At 39.1% G+C, this 21433-nt stretch overlaps 2 pseudogenes; both read right to left on the bottom strand.

Moving 5' to 3' along the window:
* Nucleotides 1-357: 357 nt before the first annotated feature.
* Nucleotides 358-21433, bottom strand: part of LOC127486034 (inducible T-cell costimulator-like) — a 44568-nt pseudogene continuing 23492 nt past the window's right edge.
* On the bottom strand, nucleotides 16851-16974 carry LOC127488799 (U4 spliceosomal RNA; annotated as a pseudogene).

Here is a 21433-nt window from a genome sequence, read left to right on the forward strand (position 1 = left end):
GACTTGAACCAGAACCCATATGGGATGCTGGCATTGCAGGTGGCGGCTTTATCTGCTACAGCACAGTGCTGGATGTGCTTTAAAGAAAAAAAATGGCTGCTTTAAAGAAAAAAATAAAATAGTTGTTTTACTGCATTGCTAAAAGTAGGCCTAGACAAAAGGATTTCTTCCCAGTGAGGTCTGTTTGTTGAGTGCATATGATATGGACTTTCTATAAAGCTAGTTGCAAGAAGGTGTTTGTTCTGAGAAAGAAGCAGCACCAAGGAAATCTGTGCAAATCCTGCTGGCTTTTAGAGTCACAGAATGAACAAAACATGAGCAGGAGATGGATGTGGTCCAATCAAGTCAAGTCGGACTCTAGTCGAGGAAACAAGGGACTCTCACTTCAAGTTGAGGGGACCCGACCAATGTGTGCCATGCCCAGGTGCCTGAGAGTTCTGTCAGTGCATATTTTTTAGCTGTGTTCACTGCTGCTATGAACACGCACTCACTATTTGGGTCATGCACACTTGATTGATATTTCTCTTTTGTAAGCTGAAAAATAAATATGCATTCAAAAATGTAGACTACTGCAAAAGCTGCACATCCTATGGGTAACCAGAACTTCACCTGGCAACAGAGCTTGTGATTCCTAAATATGCAAATACTCTCCTCTGAGAATCTCTACTTGAAAAGGAGGAGGGTCAAAAATTGATAGTTTGCAAAAGTAATAGCTGGCATGAGAACTGTCCAAATTATATAGGAAAAAAGAAACTGTTGTTGAATAATTGATATTGACAGAATTTCAGAGCCTTAATGGACACCGTGTTTCCACTCTCCTTTGTCTGCCTGAAGTCACAGAGGACTTGCCTCCCTGTCAGCAGCTGCATTTTGAATTGCAGGACAATCTCGGGGTATTTGCATAAAGTTTGAACACCTCCATTCTGAAATGTAAACATCTCATACTTGGCAGAGTCATTGATGTCTCCTTAAAGCGATTCCAACACAGCCAAGGAAAGGTTAATGTGTCTGGAGTTCTCTGCTGAAGACCTCACTGCCAAGCCCCATCTTTGGGCTTTAAAAGCTGTGGCAGGGGCCGGCGCTGTGGTATAGTGGGTAAAGCCACCACCTGCAGTGCCAGCATCCCATATGGCTGCAGGTTCCAGTCCAGGCTACTCCTCCTCCGATCCGGCTCTCTGCTATGGCCTGCAAAAGCAGTAGAAGATGGCCCACATGGGAAACCCAAAAGAAGTTCCTGGCTCCTCATTTCGGATTGGCGCAACTCTGGCCATTGTGGCCAAATGGGGAGTTAACCAGTGGATGGAAGACCTCTCTCTCTCTCTCTCTCTCTCTCGGACTCTCCTTCTTTCTCTGTGTAACTCTTTCAAGTAAATAAATGAATCTTTAAAAAAAAAAGCTGTGAAAGACTAGTTACAAATACTGGCAAATTTTCAGATTTCCTTAATTGATACCATCTTTAATTTACATTTACAGAAAAGGTTGTTTTTTAAATCTAATTATAATGATCTACTTCTCAGCAATTTCCCTTTTATCTCTGTCATTTTATTATTGTTCTGACCAAACTACTGATTTCTTTTCACAGTAATGACAATATATTTTATATTGTAAGGTGTGTATCACTTTTAAACTTTCTTTTCTTTGAATTTAGGCATATCACTTATGAGCATCTTTAGTATCTTAACTGAAGGCAGTACTTACACTGTGAAGCTGAGTCATCAGCTTCCTCAGAGTTCTATAAGTTGTCCTGATGAAGTTCATATACAAAATTTTTCAGGGCTATCTTTGTCCAATGTAGTCATTCACAAGTACCAGGTAATATACTTAGTACATTTCTTGATTGTTACAGAACTTTAAATTTCACTAGATTTAAAAGTTAACATATTTTGAGCTAATTCTAATAAGCAGCACAATCTTTGACTTATAATTTTATTGTTTTTTAAAAAATATTTCTTTTTTAATGTATTATAATAGTCTACTTTTCACTAGCTTTCCCATTATCTCATTGCCTGTCTATTATGGCTCCTACTGAATTGCTCATTTCTACTCACAGTAATCACTTTATTTCATAAAAATCCAACATGTTTTTATTACTGTCTTTAAGATTACCATCACCTGTATTTTTCTTTAATATCCCAGTGTATTCCAGACCTGCCACTGTGAATTCATGGCCATGTTGGTTAAGTGTTCATTATGAGGTCATGAACTCCATCAAAATTCTATAAGTTGTGCTAGCAACCGTCATGCACACATGTTTTCAGAGACATTTTAGACCCACATGATAGTCACTCTTTTCAGGTACTTTTTTAGGCTCCTTTCAGGTTCTTTTCTATATTTCATGAAATTCTAAACTTCCCATTAATATATGAAAGTTTCAATAGAATGAGTTAAAAATCCATCTATTTTAAAGATTTCTCTGATAAGTGTATGATCTTCATTTGATTTACATTTTGTGAAAATAATTTCATTTTCCTTTTTAAGGTAATTGTTATCATTTCCAGTAATTTCCCTCATATTTGCTTGTCATTCTGCTACTACTTCTAGAAAATAATTGTTACTTACCCTGGTCACAGTGTATTTTCTTTCTCTCTTTCTTTCTTTCTTTCTTTCTTTTTTTTTTTTTTTTTTTTTTTTGACAGGCAGAGTGGACAGTGGGAGAGAGAGAGACAGAAAGGTCTTCCTTTGCCGTTGGTTCACCCTCCACTGGCCACCACGGCTGGCGCGCTGCAGCTGGTGCACCGCACTGATCCGATGGCAGGAGCCAGGTACTTATCCTGGTCTCCCATGGGGTGCAGGGCCCAAGCACTTGGGCCATCCTCCACTTGCACTCCCTGGCCACAGCAGAGAGCTGGCCTGGAAGAGGGGCAACTGGGACAGAATCCGGCACCTAGACCGGTACTAGAACCCGGTGTGCTGGTGCCGCAAGGCGGAGGATTAGCCTAGTGAGCCCTGGCATCGGCCAGTTTATTTTATTTCATAACACCTGGATCCTCTTTTTATGTATTTATTTTTTTTGTGTGTGTTTGAGCTTATATCACCTACATGTATCCTTGGTATCCCATTTAAAGCTAATCTAACCACTGTGAACTTGAGGTCATCTTGGTTGTAATTTTTAAAACTTTTATTTAGTAAATATAAATTTCCAAAGTACAGTTTATGGATTACAATGGCTTCCCCCCCCCCCATAATTTCCCTCCCACTTGCACCCCTCCCATCTCCTGCTCCCTCTCCCATTCCGTTCACATCAAGATTCATTTCCTTTCTTTTTTTTTAAATGTTTTTTAACTTTTATTTAATGAATATAAATTTTCAAAGTACAGAATATGGATTACAATGGCTTCCCCCCCATAACGTCCCTCCAACCCGCAACCCTCCCCTTTCCCACTCCCTCTCCCCTTCCATTCACATCAAGATTCATTTTCAATTCTCTTTATATACAGAAGATGAGTTTAGCATACATTAAGTAAAGGTTTCAACAGTTTGCTCCCACACAGAAACATAAAGTGAAAAATACTATTTGAGTACTAGTTATAGCATTAAATCTCAATGTACAGCACACTAAGGACAGAGATCCTACATGAGGAGTAAGTGCACAGTGACTCCTGCTGTTGACTTAACAAATTGACACTCTTGTTTATGGCATCAGTAATCACCCTAGGCTCTTGTCATGAGCTGCCAAGGCTATGGAAGAGCCTTTTGAGTTCACCAACTCTGATCATATTTAGACAAGGTCAGAGTCAAAGTGGAAGTTCTCTCCTCCCTTCAGAGAAAGGTACCTCCTTCTTTGATGACCCGTTCTTTCTGCTGGGATCTCACTTGTGGAGATCTTTCATTTAGGTTTTTTTCCCCCCCCAGAGTGTTTTGGCTTTCCATGCCTGAAATACTCTCATGGGCATTTCAGCCGGATCCGCATGCCTTAAGGGCTGATTCTGAGGCCAGAGTGCTGTTTAGGACATCTGCCATTCTATGGGTCTGCTGTGTATCTCACTTCCCATGTTGGATCATTCTCTCCCTTTTTGATTCTATCAGCTAGTATTTGCAGACACTATTCTTGTTTATGTGATCCCTTTTGTTCTTAGTTCTATCATTACGATCAATTGTGAACAGAAATTGATTTTTTTGACAGGCAGAGTGGACAGTGAGAGAGAGAGACAGAGAGAAAGGTCTTCCTTTTGCCATTGGTTCAGCCTCCAATGGCTGCCGTGGCTGGCGCACTGTGGCTGGCACACTGGGCTGATCCGAAGGCAGGAGCCAGGTGCTTCTCCTGGTCTCCCACGGGGTGCAGGGCCCAAGCATTTGGGCCATCCCCCACTGCACTCCTGGGCCATAGCAGAGAGCTGGCCTGGAAGAGGGGCAACTGGGACAGAATCTGGCGCCCTGCCCAAGACAAGAACCTGGTGTGCTGGCGCCACAAGGCAGAGGATTAGCCTATTGAGCCATGGCACCAGCCAAGATTCATTTTCAATTATCTTTATATACAGAAGATCGATTTAGTATATATTAAGTAAAGATTTCATCTGTTTGCACCCACACAGAAACACACAGTGTAAAATATTGTTTCAGTACCAGTTATAGCATTACTTCACATTGAACAACACATTAAGGACAGATCCCACATGAGAAGTAAGTACACAGTGACTCTTGTTGTTGACTTAACAATTTGACACTCTTGTTTATGGCATCAGTAATCTCCCTAGGCTCTAGTCATGAGTTGCCAAGGCTATGGAAGCCTTTTGAGTTTGCCAACTTCAATCTTATTCCAACAGGGTTGTGTTTTGTTTTTAAAGAAACTTTCATTGGCCACAAAATTGCATAAGTTTTTCTGACAATTTTCATGTATACAATTTTTCAGAGACTTCTTTGGCAAATTTGGTCATTCTCCCTTTCCAAGTATCATATTTGATGGCAATTATGAATTTTTCCAGAACTATGACATTTATCTTTGATTTCTGAAAGTGTCAATAGTTTAATTCAAGTTACTGACACTTTTCCTTCATGGTTATAATGGTTTTTGATGTGGATTTCTAAATTTTGTGAAAATTTTTGATTTATATTCCTTCTTAATATATTGTAATTATTTAGTTTTCAGCAATTTCATTTATATCTGTTGGTCACTCTATATTGCTCTTACAAAATTGCTCACATCTTTCAAAGTGATCATCATTTATTTATTTCATATCATCTGCATGCTTTTTCATCTGTTTTATAAATTGTAGTTAATACTAATACCTGTATATTAACATCCTAGTGCAAGTCAATCTTAGCAGTAGAATCCCATGGCCATCTTGGTTGTTATTATGAGGTCCCCAACTCCATCACAATACTACAAATGTTCCTGGCTACCATATTTTGCACATATTTTTAAAAATATCTTAGACTCATTTGATAATTCATCATTTTCAAGTTTTTTTTTACTTTTTCTGGACTTTATGGAATTTTAACTTTATCTTTTATTTTTAAAGGTTCTAATAGAATATTTCCAGATATAGACATCTTTCCCTCAAGATTTTTGTGGTACATTACAAATTTCCCCATACCTCTGGCCCCTTATCCCCTAATAATATCTCATATCATTATACTTATATACTTATCACAATTAATGAACCACAGCTACAGTTCTAAACTTTTTAATCCAAATTTCTTTTATCTCTTCCACCCAGCCCAGAGTCTGTCAATTAACATTCTGTGTTTAGAATAAGTTTTTCTTTTAATATTAACTTCCACATGCAAAGGAGAACAAGCAGTTTTTGTGTCTCTGAGTCTGGCTTATTTCACTCAATGTTATGTTCCCTATTTGTAGCATCTATTTTACTACAAATGACAGGACTTCATTCTTTTTATAGTTGAATAATAGTTCATTGTGAATATATATCCCATTTTCTTTATCCATTCATCTTATTAAGCATATTTGGTTGATTCCATATTTTTGTTATTGTGAACAGTTCTGCTATAAACATGGTGGAGCAGAATCTCTTTGATACAATGAGTTTAAATATTTTGGATAATACTCAGTGTTGGTATCATTGGATCATATGGAAATTCTATTTCTAGATTTCTAGGACATCTCAATATTGTTTTCAATAGTGACTGTATAAAGTACACTCCTGATAACAGTGTATAAAATTCTACTTTTTCTATATCCTCACCAGCATATTAATGCTCTCTCCTTTTTGATAATAATCATTGTGATAAGGGTGAAGTGATATTAATTTGCACTTCCCTGATAGCTAACATTATTGAGCATATATATGTGTGTATGTGTGAGTGTGTGTGTTGATCATTTGCATTTACACTTTTAAGAACTGTCTATTCAGGTCCTTTGCTCATTTTTTAAATATGTATTTATTTATTTGAAAGTCTGAGTTACACAGAGAGAGGAGAGGCAGGGAGTCAGAGAGAGAGAGAGAGGTCCTCCATCCAATGGTTCACTCCCCAATTGGCCACAATGGCTGGAGCTGTGCCAATCCAAAGCCAGGAGCCAGGAGCTTCCTCTAGGTCTCTCACATGTGTGCAGGGGCCCAAGGACTTGGGTCATCTTCCACTGCTTTCCCAGCTAATAGCAGAGAGCTGGATTGGAAATGGAGCAGCTGGGTCTCGAACTGGCATCCATATAGGATGCCGGCACTTCAGGCCAGGGCATTAACCTGCTGTGCCACAGTGCCAGCCCCTCTTTGCTCATTTTTAAACTGGATTGATTTTTGAGTTACATATGTACTCTCATATTAACCCTTTGTTGGAGCTTGCAAATATTTTCTCCCAATTTTTCAGACTTCTCTTAACTCCCTGATTGCTTCTTTTGCTGTGCAGAAGCTTCTGAGTTTGATATAAATTCATTTGTCTAGTTCTACATTTGTCAGTGTTTTGGGGGTCTTATCCAAGAAGTCATCATGTTACACAAATATCTTGGAGAGTTTCCCCCTATATTTTCTTTCAGAAAGTTCAGAGCCAGAGATTAAAATCTTAAATTTAGGTTTTTGATCCACCTTGAGTAGATTTTACATATAATGAGAGGTTAATACCACACACACACACACTTTAGTTTTGAAGAACTGTTTATTGAAAAGACTACCCCTTTTTAAATGTACATTCTATGGAACTTTGGTCAAAAATCAGTTGCCTGAATGCACATGAAGTGATTTCTGGACATTTTATTTTCTTCCATTGGTCTATTTGACAATTTTATATTATTACTGAAACTTTGTAATATGCTTTGAATCAGGTACTATGATGCCTCAACCTTTATTGAAAAATGAAATGACACAGATTGCTAGGTACAAGATCAATATAGGGCTTGGCATTATGGCATAGCATGTAAAGCTACTGCCTACAAAGCCAGCATTCCAAATGGGTACCAGTTTGAGTCCTGGTATCTCCATTTCGGATCCAGCTCCCTGCTAATAGCCTGGGAAAGCTGTGGAAGATGCCCCATGTTCTTGGACCCCTGAACCCATGTGGGAGACCAGAAGAAGTTCCTGGTTTCTGGCTGGCTCTGGCCTGGCCTAGTTTAGTTGTTGTAGCCATTTGGAGATTGAAGCAGTAGATGGAAGATTCTCTCTCTCTCTCTCTCTCTCCTCTTTCTCTCTCTCTCTGTAACTCTGCCTTTCAAATTAATAGAAAAAAATTAAAAATTATTTTAAATGAGACATATCTATCCATCTAATCAACAGAATTGCTATGTACAAAGAAGACACAAATAGGAAACAATTTTAAAGGACACAGACAGACTAGAAAATGAATACCCATATGAGAAATGAAACAAGGAAGGACTAATCTATGTAATATCTTCAAGTGTTATTTAAAAAATATACAGTAGTACATAATTCCTATCAGTTTGTTTGACAAAGATTTTAAACAAAGTTTGAGAAAACATTGTATTTTCATCAAAATTGATACAGGCATTTCTTTTTGGTGATTTTAGCTCCCACATAAAAAGGAGGACCTGTGGTATTAGTCTTTCTGTGTCTGTCTAGCATGTTTTTGTTTTTGCTTTTTCGCTCAAGTTTACTTTGCTATTCTGGGTATTTTTTTCATACATATTTTTGGATTGTTTTTCTACTTCTATAAAGAATGTCATTGGTATATTGACAGGGATTACACTGAATGCATACTTAAGATACTATAGATTCTTAATGATAATCTTACAATCCATGAGCAAGAAATATATTCACATTTTTATGTCCTTGATGATTTCTTTCATCAATATTTTATAAATTTTATTGTAGAGATCTTTCATTTCTTTGGTTAAATTTATTCCTAAATATTGGATTGTGTTTGTGATATTGTGAATGGGATTTCAAACCTGACGTCTCTTTCATTGAGATCATTGTTGGTACATAAAAATCCTACTGTTTTGGTTTGCTCCCTTTGTAACTGATTTCACTGAACTGATTTATGAATTGTAACAGCTTTTTGCTGTAGTGCTTGGTTTTCATCCAGGTACAACATCATGAAATTTGCAAATGTTAATTTTAAAAGTTTATTTGAAAGGCAATTACAGAGAGGGCAAGGCATAGAAAGAGAAATATTCCATCTATTTGTTCACTCCCCAAATGGCTGCAACAACCAGGCCTGGGTCAGTCTGAAGCCAGGAGCTAGAGATTTATCCAAGTCTCCCACATAGGTTCAGGGGCCCAAGCACTTGGTCCGTCCTCTGCTGCTTTCCCAGGTGCATCAGTAGAGAGGTGGATCATGAGTGGAGTATCCAAGAATCCAACTGGTGACCATATGGGATACTCATGCTGCAGGCGGTGGCTTTACCCATGATGCCACAGAGCTGGTCCCAAATATGGCTATTTTGAATTACTACTTTGCAATTTTAATTACCTTATTTATTTTCCCTCCCAAAATGTTCTTGCGAGTACTTCCAACAATATACTGAATAAGAATGGTGAAAAATGGACATTTTTCTACTATTCCATATTTGAAAAGAGTGATTTCTGCTTTATACTTTTCAGTATAAAAGTAGCTGTTGGTCTGTCTTATAAAGGCTTTATAATTTTGAGATGTGTTCTTTTTAATCTAATTTGTAGAGGATTTTTTTTATTATAGAGATATTCGATTTTATCAACTGCTTTCTGTGTCTGTTAAAATGCTTACATGATTTTTCCCTCATTCTGTTGATGTGATTTATGAGGTTTTTGATTTTCAAATGTTGACTCACCCTTGCATCTTTAGATGAAACCAAACTTACTGTTATGTATAATCACTGGTGTAGCTTTGGATTTGGTTTACTAATGTTTTGTTGAAAACTTCTGCATTTATGTTCATGAAGCATACTGGTCTGTAGTTTTATTTTTTGTGTTGTGTCTTTGGTTTTGGTATTGGTAATGCCAGCTTTCTGAAAAGTATTTTATAGTTTTCTTTTAAAAAAATATTTATTTACTTGAAAGGCAGTTACACAGACGTGGAGGAGGGGTAAGAGAAACAGCAAAAGCAAGAGTGAGCAAGAGAGAAAGAGTCTTTCATCCATTGGTTTACTTCCCAAATGGCTGCAAAGGCCAGGGATGAGCAAATCCTAAGACAGGAGCCAGGAGCTTCTTCTGGGTTTTCGTCATGGGTGCAGGGGTCCAAGGACTTGGGCCATCTTCTACTGCTTTCCAAGGCCATTAGAAGAGAGCTGGATCTGAAGTGGAGCTGCCAGGCTCCAAATTTTCAAATTGGCACCCACGTGGGATGCTGGCATTCAGGCCGGGGCTTTACCTGCTTCTGCCACAGTGCTGGCCCCTTACAGTTTTGTATACTCTAAAATATTTTGCAATAATTTGAAGAGTATTTGAGTTATTCCTTCTTAAATGTTTTATAGAATTTAGGGTTTTCTTTGTTGGGAAACTTTTATTAATTACTACTTCAGTAGTATTTCTTCCTATGGCCTACTTATATTTTCTATATCTTCCTTGTTTAATCTTAATATGTTACACATATTCAGGAATTTATTTGAGGCTTTTAATTTGTTAACACACAGTTCATAGCAGCTTTTTATGACCCATCATATTCTGTAGTATCAATTGTAACGTCTACTTTTCTTCTCAAATTTTATTTATTGAGGTTTTTTCTTCTTTCTTTTGTTACTCTGGATAAAGGCTTTTCTATTTTCTTTATCTTCTTAAAGAACCAGCTATTTGTTTTATATCTCTAATATTCGTTTAGTTTCAATTTCATTTATGACTGTTCTTATATTTACTTTTTCTTGTGCCCTGCTAATTTTTGCCCATGGCTTGTTTTTCTTTTTCTGTGCTTTTTTTTAAAGATTTATTTTTTTTTTGAAAGTCAGAGATTTTTTTTTTGAAAGTCAGAGAGAAGAGGCAGAGAGAGAGGTCTTCCATTCACTGGTTCATTCCCCAGTTGGCCATAACGATCAGTGCTGTGCCAATCTGAAGCCAGGAGCTTCTTCCAGGTCTCCCACATAGGTGCAGGTTACCAAGGACTTGGGCCATCTTCTACTGCTTTCTCAGGCCATAGCAAAGAGCTGGATAGAGGCCAGCACCATGGCTCACTTGGCTAATCCTCCACCTGCAGTGCTGGCACCTCAGGTTCTAGTCCCGGTTGGGGCACCGGGTACTAGCCCAAGTTGCTCCTCTTCCAGTCCAGCTCTCTGCTGTGGCCTGGGAGGGTAATGGAGGATGACCCAAGTGCTTGGGTCCCTGCACCTGCATGGGAGACCAGGAGGAAGCACCTGGCTCCTGGCTTCAGATTGGCACAGTGCCAGTTGTGGCAGCCAATAGGGGAGTGAACCAACAGAAGGAAGACCTTTCTGTCTCTCTCTCACTGTCTATAACTGTCTCTGTCTCTCTCTCTCTCACTGTCTAACTCTGCCTGTCCAGAAGAAGAAGAAGAAGAAGAAGAAGAAGAAGAAGAAGAAGAAGAGCTGGATAGAAAGTGGAGCAGCCGGGTCTCCAACCAGTGCCCATATGGGATGCCAGCACTTCAGGCCAGGGTGTTAAACCACTGCACCACAGTGCTGGCCACTTTTTCTGGGTTTTTGAGATGCAGCATTAGACCATTTATTTAAGATCTTTCAAATTTAAGTGTAAACACTTGTCATTATAAAGTTTCCTCTTAATACTGCTTTTGCTGTGTTCTATGCTTTGATATGTTGTATTTTCATATTCATTTAAGAAATTTTCTGACCTCTTTTTAATTTTTTAAAATGATACATTGGTCATCATGTTGTTTAATTTTCATGTACCTGTGAACTTTCCAGTGCCCTTTTTTTATTATTATTGATGTCTAGTTTGATTGATTTCAGTCTGAGAAGGTAGGTACATGGTATGATTTCAATCTTTTGAAGTTTTTGAGACTTGATTTCTTCATTAGTAATCAGTGTCAGCATTGTCTACATGTGCCACAGGTTTCTGTACTTCAGCCTTTTGTGGATGTTACAGTATGACTTTGAAGTGGCATGAGCTTCCATAGGTTCTTAGTCCCTAGAGTTGTCAGTCATACTGGGGTTTGTGATGTCTGTATCCACATTTCTGGTCATGCTACCCTTTTCTACCAGGCAAATATGAATTTTTCTGGTGCTTGTGGCAGCAAAATTTATGGCCTTTTTACTATACTATGTGGATAAGACATTCCCCAGGTCCTGATATGTTAGCCTGACTAATATCCAGAAATTTAGCATCATGAGTTCAAGTCCCAAGTCTGGGAAATGTTAAGGAGACATTCCCTGAGTCCTACAGGGTGAATACAGTTTATGCTGAGGGTTGTGTATCAGCAGGTCTGGGTCTGGAGCACTGTAATGCTTATAGGTTCCATTCCCTAGGGTCTAGGTGTATTTACATGACTCTTTGAAATACAGTACACAGAGTGACAGCCCTGGAGATACAGGATACAGTGGGGTCCTTATCCAGGTCTCTCAGGTTGACTGCCAATTATTCCAGGGATTGAATTCCAGCCTGAAGCATGCAAAGATAGGACTGTATAACTCCCACAGATGAGTGTTATTCCAGGGTTTATAACACCAGCAGCAGCAATCCTAGAGCTTCAGATATTGGAGAGAACTTTCCTTTGTGCCTACAAGGCATGCAAAAATGATGCACTGTCCTGCCTTCCAGCACCATGTGCCAAGAGTTTCAGAAGAGGCCTCTTTAGTTCTGGTACTCTGGAATTCTGTATGAGATGCTACTGGTTACTAGCCATATGAGGCCATGAGAATTTCTCTATATCATACAGAGCAAGCAAGTAGAGCTCCAGAGCTCCTGCAGTTGCAGAACTCACAAGGGCTGCTCTCTACCATGGAAAATGCCCATGCTGTTTCTGGGGAATTCTGGTAGCAAAGGGGCTGCTTGCTTCATCCAAGGCAGGTGGAGTACAGTAGCTTCTTAAAAGTAGCTTGGGGGCCGGCGCCGTGGCTCAATAGGCTAATCCTCCACCTTGTGGCGCCGGCACACCGGGTTCTAGTCCCGGTCGGGGCGCCGGATTCTGTCCCGGTTGCCCCTCTTCCAGGCCAGCTCTCTGCTATGGCTAGGGAGTGCAGTGGAGGATGGCCCAGGTGCTTGGGCCCTGCACCCCATGGGAGACCAGGAAAAGCACCTGGATCCTGGCTCCTGCCATCGGATCAGCCCGGTGCGCCGGCTGCAGCGGCGGCCATTGGAGGGTGAACCAACGGCAAAGGAAGACCTTTCTCTCTCTGTCTCTCTCTCTCACTGTCCACTCTGCCTGTCAAAAATAAAAAAGAAAAGTAGCTTGGGTCTGGCACTTTAGGGACAGACGAAGGCAATGTGGGTTTTGTCTTAGAAGCAAGGAAGTTGCTCAAAACCCAATCATCCCCCACAAATCTGCTTTCACTTGTAGAAAGCCTCCAAAAGGAGACACTGTATTGAATATTTTCCCATTTTGCATTAAAATGAGTATCTTGGCTGGGAAAGAAGGTTTTAAAACATAGTCTTATGTTTATATAATAAGGTAAATAATTTTTTTACTAACCACTTTTTACACAAACTTAAAGTTATCATTAAATTCTAGAATTAATTCCAAAGACTGAAATGATTACCTCCACTGAGATAGCTACAACCTTATAGCTAATGTGTGCTCTTCCCCTCCCCGCCCCCGTTTGTTCAACAAACAGACCCACCAATCATCATTTCACTAGCTGAAAGGCACTAAATAATTTTCTTCATAGTATCACAGGGACCTAATATCTCCAAGTCAAACAGATAATTGGTTTCTTGATTTTGACAGCAAGAAATGAATCAGTAAGTTATCAGAGGATGACTTCATAATTGCAGAAGGGTTTTAACTTGCTTGCCTTTTTGGGAAATGAAATTATATTTTCCAATAGACATATCTATCACAGTACCTGACAGAGATGATCAATACATCATCATAAATAAAACCAGCAAGCATACCATAGTGATTATTTGCACTTTTAATGCATTTGTTAATCTTTATTGGATAGATTTATTGTCATACACTGAAGATAACTAGGTAAAAGCTCTGTCAATCATATGGAAAAACATAAAGGTCACTTTTTAAAAGTAAAACTTTCAAGTTTGCACTTAAAAACCAAACTAAACAAAAAGCACACTGGCAAGTGGTTTTCACAGAATGACACACTATATTCAAAACTGAGAAAATGAAATAATATTGATGCCCCATTCTTAAAAATTAGTCAGATTTTTCCCAAAAAAATAAGGTAGACACTCCTAGTGCTGAGTTCTGCTGAAACTTTAAAATATATATTAAAATAAAAATACCAGAAGTGGACAGCTCCACATAAAATGAGAACACATTTACCTAACAAAATTCAGAAAGAGTCCTGATTTCCCCACCACTGAAATCCTGTAAGTTTCATTGGGCTAATGATGCTTCACTGCCCTACTCTGTTATTAGTGGTCAACAAATGTAGATTCTGAATCTACTTTTTTTCTATCCAATTAAAGAACTACATTGGTGATGAGGCAGAAAATGAACAAATTAAATGCAAATACTTTAATTTTCAGAAATTTTGATTTTTTTCATTACTTTACCTCTCCCCAAATTGAAAGAAATATTTTTGAAATGTTTCTAATAAATTAGTATAGAAAAATTAGCTTGGTACATTAACAGAGAAGCTATCCATTTTCTCAAAGTATAGGAATTTCAATTATTTTATTATTTGGTTTGTGGTCATTTGTATTATCACAATCGCCATAAAAATGATAACTTCAAAATTAAACCTACAAATAGAGATAAATAATTATATTTTTATGAATTGTCCATGAGGCAAATGTTATCCAAACATCTCTTATAGATTTCCATTATTCATTATTCCTGAAAAATCACTTCAGAGACAAAACAATTTTTTGTTTCAAATTTGTGACATCTTAATACTTCTGATAACTATAATCAATAGCAGGTAGTAAGACTTGCTTTCCGATGTGTTATATTAATGTATTTAAGTAATTAATAATGTATTTTAAGATAATTCTATTAATGTGTAAGTTTAGTGAAGAAATCTTAATAACACCAGAGATTGCTTAAAAGTGAAAAAGTACTATAATTTGAATGAAACTGGCTCATATTGAAGGTTCCCTTCCAAAAGAGAAATTCTATAAATCAATAAACTTAAAATTTGCTTTTATTACTAGGCATTTATCTTCATAAAAATATAACATTTAATTTATATCTAATAGTTTAGTTCATTTGTATATTATAAGTACTACAGTATTTTTCTTAGCTTATTCTAAAAAAAAAAAAAAAAAACAAAAAAAAAACTACAAGATAACACTTTGGCTCTCCTGAACTGAAAATAATGAAAATGTTGTTCACTATGAACTGCTTAAAAAAAGTACATAGGCTGGCACCATGACTCACTTGGCTGATCCTCGGCCTGCAGCGCCAGTACCCTGGGTTCTAGTCCCGGTTGGGGCCCCGAGTTCTATTCCCAGTTGCTCCTCTTCCAGTCCAGCTCTCTGCTGCTGCCCAGGAAGGCAGGAGGATGGCCCAAGTGCTTGGGCCCTGCACCTGCATGGGAGACCAGGAGGAAGCACCTGGCTCCTGGCTTTGGATCAGTGCAGCACGCCAGCCATAGCAGCCATTTGGGGGGTGAACCAATGGAAGGAAGACCTTTCTCTCTGTCTCTCATTGTCTAACTCTGCCTGTCAAAAACAAATATAAACATATGACCTTGGGAACATTTTGAAGCACAAAATCCCTGACATGACACCAGAAGTACATAAGGACATTTAACACACATGGGTCCTTTCTAGCATGTCACATGACAACTTGTAAGATTTTCTTGGTAATAGGCAATATGCATGTTTGTGATTCAGAAAATCTGATGAGGTTGCAAGCAATGAAAATAATAGGTGATCCTAGTAGGAAAAAAAAGCTTGAAGTCCCTTCCTTCTTTCCTTGAAAGCCCTAAGAAAGGGTACCTTCTTCCACATGAGGGGCAGAAGGGCTAAATCTCAAAACTAGGTGGGAGGAGACCTGGAAATTTAGGGATCTCCTGCAAGCCTGCATGCTCTGTATTAAACATGGTTTATCCCCTCTGAAACTCATGGGCACGGTTAATCCAGTGATGAGAAATTCAGCAGTGAGAACAGGTGAGGCCCTGCAGGAAGTGATCAGGATAAATCCATTCATGTGATCATGGATTAATGCCTTATCCCTAGGGGACTGCAACATAGACCACTTTGGATTGGCCCCCTCTGCACCCCTTCTGTCTGTCCGCTGGTCTCTGTGCCACCCCAGGACTCTACCAGTAAGAAGATCATCACCGGATGCTGCCCCTAGACCCTGCACCAAAACCGTGAGGTCAATAATACCACTTCCTTCTCACACACCGAGCCTGTGCTGCTGCACGATTAGCAACATGAAAACTGACCCAGACCCCTACGCCGAGAGGCCTGCTTGAGATCTGCTGCCTCACTCAAGGAAATCGGGTCATACAGGAAGTTCAAGTTCTCCCTCACCACACAGAGATTGGAAAGCTGATGACCCAGGGTTCAAAGAAGCTGCAGGTGGGGACTGCACACCACCCCATGGTCCTGACAGCCAGCCCACTGCATACCGGAGTCCTAGCATCCCCCTGATGGCTCCTGCGGTGTGGGAAACACAAACAGTAGCACTGGCTGAGCCGCCTGGAGCCCCTCTCAGGAGATATACCTTGTTTGATGACCGCACTTTGTGCAGTTCTTCTTGTCAGTGTATACACTTTAGAAATTGATTACAGCAGAAAACACATATGAGCATGTATTTAAAAAAACTTGTCCTTTAGGGAAATTTTAGACCTATAAAGCTAAAGAAAAAAAAAGGTACAAATGTGAACTTTTGAATAAACATCTAGCTTTCATGAATGCATGGTGTTATAAACCACACTAAATATATCACTGAGAACCAGAAGTAAATTGGACTGTCTTATTTTGTGATTTGAAATCTAACATCCTTTACTTTTCCTGCACAGAAGGTAAATTATGTTGTGATATGAAACTCAGTCTAAGTTTAGATACACAGGGGCAAGTTGCTTGCTCTAATGAAAACAAATCTGTTAGATCACTTACCCCAGATATTCCACTACCTTTAAAATAATATATCTATCATAGTGCATCATGAAGAAAATATATTTATGCCTAAAAATTTAAGTACAACTATTACAAACTGTTTAACAAAACTTAAAATTGTATGTTTTCAATATTGTGAAGTGGAACATTTTTCTTTGCTTCCCAATAAAAGCATGTCGCAGTTTAATGTCTTGAGAATAAGAAGTGAGAGTTTATAAAGTGAAATACATTTTAAGGAGAGAATTTATAATGTTCATTTTTGAACTATTTATAAAATGTTCATTTTGAAATGCATTTTTACTTCATTTGCATTTTAAAGTTGTAACATTATCTATATATAAGTATTTTCATTCATTCTTACTGGTTATTGCAAACTACCACCTACCAGAATTAATTGCTTCCAACCATTTACAATTTGTTTCTTGACTTCAATTAACAATAATCGGACCTTGGATAAACCTCATTGGCTATGATACTGCCACTGTGCAAAGCTGTCTCTTCACTTCAAAGAAAAATAATTGATATATCTCTTGAGAAAACAAGTAAAAATAATTTGGCATCATTTTACAAAATTGAAGTCCACAGAACTCTAAAACAACTGCAGGAATATTCTATAAACATGTACTCATACATATTGTTCTTACAATAGATTCATACCCATGTCACATGAGAGGAATTCCTTGCTCAAATTCAAAATTTTCACATTCTTATCAGTATTTAATATGGTGACTGTAGTTGGCACAAGAAATTCTTTTTAATATTTATTTATTTGAAAGTCAGAGTTACAGAGAGGCAGAGGCAGAAGTGGTCAGAGAGAGGTCTTCTATATGCTGGTTCACTCCCCAAATGGCTGCAACAGTGGGAGCTGCACTGATCTGAAGCCAGGATCCAGGAGCTTCTTCCAGGTCTCCCATGTGGGTGCACAGGCCCAAGGACTTGGACCATTTTCTACTGCTTTCCCAAGCCATAGCAGAGAGATGGATTGGAAGGGGAGCAGCCAGGTCTCAAACCACCACCCATGTGGGATGCCAGTACTGCAGGCAACAGCTTTACCTGCTGTGCCACAATGCTGGCCCCACACAAGTGATTCTCTACAATTAAAAGAAGAAATTTGGGTATGATCACTTTTCTAGCCTTCTTGTTTTTTTGGGGGGGGGGCAGAGTGTTTGAATTTAGACTGACAAGGATTCAGCCCACTCCACAAAGAAAAATGCCTAAATATTAGAACATTGCTCCTGACCCCTCCTCAGTTGTTCTTCTATATGGGATTTCTTAATGACTTACATGATTGGAGATATGGGAAGCAGTAAATGAGCTACCATACTTCCTTGTGTTGTACTTAGGATGTTTTTAGGATGCCTACAAATGAACATGAGTTCTTGTCTGCCCTCATTTATACTGTAAATTTAGAACATAATCTGTGCACTGCAAGTGACTAGGTAAGGATACAAGGTACTGGGGCAACAGAAGGGAGTCTTTTTTGCTAAGCACCAAGACTAACAACTCTGTGGGCTATAAAGCTCACATTTCCTTCCATGTCTAGCTTTAAATCATTCAGAATTCAGAGAAAGTAGGAATGTAAGTTATGAACACTCTTCACTGCCACAAATTTTATGATACTCATGAGTTTATATTCAGGAATGACTTAACATTTAAACAAAAACACCATAGTGAATTTTGAGGGATTCATCAATATCTATGTTTGTAATTAAAATTCACATCTATAATTATATCTACTTCCACATGATTTGACAGGAATTATTATCTGGGATGGGTATTTAACAATGCCTTTTATAATTTTAATATTGTATCAAAAAATAATCCTTGAAACACTTGGGAAGTTGATGCTATAAACATGTTTACCCAAAAATTAAATATATTGGAAAAAATTTAACTAAAGATGTGAAAGATCTCCACAATGGAAATTATAAAACATTAAAGAAAAAAAAAACAGAAGAACACACAAGAAAATGGAAAAACCTTCCATGTTTGTGGATTGGAAGAATTAATATCATAAAAATGTTCAAACTATCCAAAGCAATTTATAGATTCAATGAAATCCCAGTAAAAATACCAAGGACATTGTTCTCAGATTTGTATGGAAACACTAGAGACCCCAACTAGCTGAAGCAACTTTAAACAAGGAAAATAAAGTCAGAATCATCACAATACTAGATTTCAAGAATTACTACAGGGCCAGGGCAGTTATAAACAAAACAGCCTAGAAGTGGCACAAAAATAGACATGTACACCAAAGAAACAAAATATAAACCACAGAAGTTAATCCATGCACCCACAATCAACCAATGAACTGAAAATCAATCTCTGAAGAAAGGATTATCTCTTTAACAAATGGTGCTAGAGAAATTGGACCTCTATATTCAGAAGTATGAAATAAGACCCGTATTAGCACCCTATACAAAGTCAACTCACAATTGATCAAGGATCTACATCTATGACCTGATATTATCAAATTACTAGAGGAAACCATTGGGGAAACTCTGCAAGACATTGGCATAGGCAAAGATGTCTTGGAAAAGACCCCAGAAGCACAGGCAATGAAAGAAGAAAGCCAAAAGCAAAGAAGCTTCTGTGTTGCAAAGAAAACACTCAGCAGCAAAGTGAACGCACAGAACGGAAGAATATAGTTGTACTCTATATAATTGATAAAGGGTTAATATCCAATATCTACAAAGACCTGAAGGGACTCAACTACAATAAAACTTATTGTGGCATAGCATGTTAAGCTTCTGACTGCAGTGCCAGCATCCCATATGGGCAATGGTTTGAATCCCAACTGCTCCACTTCTGATCCAGCTCCCTGACTGTGTGTCTGAGAAGGCAGCAGAGGATGGCCCAGGTGCTTGGACCCCTGCACCTAGAGGGAGTTCCTGGCTCCTGGCTTTGGACAGGCTCATCTCTGATTGCTGTGTTCATTCAGGCAGTGAACCAGCTGATGGAGGACTTCTCTCTGTCCATCTCTCTCTCTAACTCTGCCTTTCAAATAATTACATACATACATACATACATACATCTTTTTAAAAAAGAGATGGGGGAGACAGGGAGAAAAAGAGAGTACTTTCATTTTCCAGGTCACTCCCCAAATGTCTGCAATGGCCAGGGCTAGGTTATACTCAATCCAGGAACCAAGAGATTTATCCAGGTCTCCCCCATGGATCACAAGGTCCCAGGTACTTTGTTATCTGCCACTGCTTTCCCAGGTACATTTCTAGGGAGCTGGATTGGAAGTGGAGCAGCCAGGACTTGAACCAGCATCACAGGTTGTAGCTTATCTCAGCATCACAGGTTGTGGCTTATCCCACTATGCTACATGCCAGCTCCTGTCCTGTCAAAGTTCTAAACTTCTATCAAAAACCACCATGACTGTGCACAGACTCCCCCACTGTGTGGTTGTGGGCCTCTTCTGGTCAGCATTTCAGAGAATTTTCTGCAAGAGCATCGATCATTATCTTTAAATAAGTTTAAGTTACCAATGTGCTCTAAGGCCATGAACTTCAGACTAGCTCTCTATAAGGAGAGTTGTATAATATCAATTACAGAAACAGGCATTTGAGCACAAAATGCTCAGAGCAATTTGGTGGTTCCCCACTGCTTCTATTGGATCTCAGACTGAATCACTCAAATGTGGTGTTCAAAATTTTAATGTTAGCATTTGAAAGTGCAGTATTGGGTCCAGCACTGTGGCACAGTGGGTTAAAGCCATGGCCTGCAGTATTGGCATCTCATATGGGTGATAGTTCAAGTCCTGGCTGCCCCACTTCCAATACAGCACCCTGCTAATACACCGAGAAAGGCAATGGAGGATGGCCCAAATGTTTTGGCCACTGCACCGATGGGGACCCAGAAGAAGCTCCTGGCTCTTTGTTTCAGCTTTACTCAGCCCCCAGTTATTGCAGCCATTTGGGAACTGAACCAGCAGATGGAAGATTTCTCCCTCTGTCTCTCATTCTCTCTAACCCTGCCTTTCAAATAAATACATAAATAAATATTAAAAAGTGCAATATCTTAACTGTTGGTGATTGTAGATGGATACAGGGAGAAACATACAAAATTAGTATATGAACTATTGTAAGAAATTTCTTTATATCAAAATGAACAGTTGGGATTCAAATGTTAAAAATATGCCATTTGCAATACCCCTAAAAATAAGTATTAATCTGGGGCCAGAATTGTGGTGTAGCCGGTAAAGCTGTCACCTGTGGTGCTGGCATCTCATACAGGTCCAATTTGAGTCCTGGTTGCTCTACTTTTTTTTTTGACAGACAGAGTGCACAGTGAAAGAGAGAGAGAGAGAGAGAAAGGTCTTCCTTTTGCCATTGGTTCAGCCTCCAATGGCCACCACAGCCAGCGCGCTGCAGCTGGTGCACCGCGCTGATCCGAAGGCAGGAGCCAGGTGCTTCTCCTGGTCTCCCATGGGGTGCAGGGCCCAAGGACTTGGGCCATCCTCCTCTGCACTCCCGGGCCACAGCAGAGAGCTGGCCTGGAAGAGGGGCAACTGGGACAGAATCCAGTGCCCCAACTGGGACTAGAACCCGGTGTGCTGGCGCAGCAAGGCAGAGGATTAGCCTATTGAGCCACGGCACCGGCTGGCTGCTCTACTTCTGATATAGCTCTCTAGTATGGCCTGGGAAAGCAGCGGAAGATGGCCCAAGTCCTTGGGCCACTGCACCTGCATGGGAAGACCTGGAAGAAGCTCCTGGCTCCTGGCTTCAGATCAGCACAGCTCCATCCAATGCAGCCAACTGAGGAGTGAATCAGCAGATGGAAGACTTGTCTCTGCCTCTCCTCTCTCTCTATGAGGCTCTGAATTTGAAATAAATAAATGAATCTTTTAAAAAAAGCATTAATCTGCTATAACTAGTACTCAAACAGTATTTTTCACTTTATGTTTCTGTGTGGCAGCAAACTGTTGAAATCTTTACTTAATGTAT

This window comes from Oryctolagus cuniculus, chromosome 13 (assembly GCF_051225735.1).
Source record: "Oryctolagus cuniculus isolate XC-2025 breed Fujian yellow rabbit chromosome 13, ASM5122573v1, whole genome shotgun sequence".
Taxonomy (NCBI): Eukaryota; Metazoa; Chordata; class Mammalia; order Lagomorpha; family Leporidae; genus Oryctolagus; species Oryctolagus cuniculus.